We start from the raw sequence: 1,342 nt of genomic DNA, 5'->3' as shown, positions 1-1,342 counted from the left end.
AATACTATAGAATTTAGTATAAAAAATATCAGTCCCTGGTCCTGCCCCTCCTTGTAACAAATTCCCATTTGCTAGAGGCAACCACTTTCAACTTTTCAGTTCCTTCTAGTACTTTGCTGCATATATCAAAAGACTTGATTTCTTGATTTTTAGTTGTTTTAGATGTTATGCTCTAAGAGTCTTCTGTGGTTAGAAAGGATTTAGCTTTTTTACATGTACTTTCTTCCCGTTCCCCAAGTGCTCATATTCTCTTATAGTCATAATACAGCTGTATCCAAAATTCCATTAAATTATTTTATTAGTCACCCTTCGGCCACATGGAAAGAAGGAAAGAAAATATATTTCCTTTCTTATAAAACTTTTTGATTTTCCTGCAGTTGATAATTGTTTCCTTTTTATTTTTGCTTTTTTAGAAACTTCCCTAGAGATTATCTTTGCCAGAAATATAACTCTTCCCTCAGTAGTTTCAAAGCAATAGGTAACATAGCTCTTGTTTGTGTGTATGTGTATATTTGGTTTTTGACTCTTTTTTCATAGAGATACAACTCCTGGAGCCTTCTGTTCTTCTGCACCAATTTGTGATGGACATTCTTAGGCTAACTACAGGCCATCATCACTGAACTTCTTTCTTTTGTGTTAGACTTCTGGTATCCTGAAACTCATTTGCCTGCTTTCTTGCATTCCCTTATTTTCATGAGGGAATTATGGGAGTTATCTTCCCATAACCCTATAAAGTAAGGTACTTAAAAGGTAAACATTTTGAAATATTGTCTGAAAATATTTTAACTTTACCTACATACCCTGTTGATTGATAGTTTGCCCATATATGCCATTCTATGTTGGAACTAATTTTTTGTAACTTTAAGACATTTATTTTTCACATCACCAATCATGGACTATTATATCATGATTTTGAGTGACTATGTCTTATATCTCCTTAGGATAACATGACATTATTGAGTGACTATGGTATCCTATGGAGAACTTCAATCTTTGGTCACAGTGTTAAGAGCTCTTGGTTTCATAGACTCACAGGCCCTCTATGAAATGACTTATATGTTGGAAATAATTTTTTTCTCAGAATTTTGAAGGTCTTGTCCCACTGTCTTGTAATTTCCATTGTTGTTTGGGGATACTTCCTGATGTCATTTTTGTTTATGACTCTTTATATGTGATACATTATTTTTCTTTCTGGGAGATTTTTGAATTTTCTTTTTGTCTTTAGTTTTGTAAAATTTCATGAAGACATGCCTTTTTAGAAAGGTAAGAATTTTTTATTTCATTATTCTGAGAACTTTCAATTTGGAAATTTGTGTTATTCAATTCTGAGGGATTTTCTTAA

General features: G+C 32.4%; 1 non-coding gene across 1 annotated transcript; it reads right to left on the bottom strand.

Moving 5' to 3' along the window:
* Nucleotides 1-925: 925 nt before the first annotated feature.
* LOC138383107 (small nucleolar RNA SNORA25) lies at nt 926-1,054 on the bottom strand. The gene has a single exon (XR_011233552.1). It is a non-coding gene; the product is annotated as a small nucleolar RNA SNORA25 (small nucleolar RNA).
* Nucleotides 1,055-1,342: the final 288 nt, after the last annotated feature.

Source organism: Eulemur rufifrons, chromosome 4 (assembly GCF_041146395.1).
Source record: "Eulemur rufifrons isolate Redbay chromosome 4, OSU_ERuf_1, whole genome shotgun sequence".
Taxonomy (NCBI): Eukaryota; Metazoa; Chordata; class Mammalia; order Primates; family Lemuridae; genus Eulemur; species Eulemur rufifrons.
Note: the sequence above shows the minus strand (reverse complement) of the source record. Positions and strands in the feature narration are given on the sequence as shown.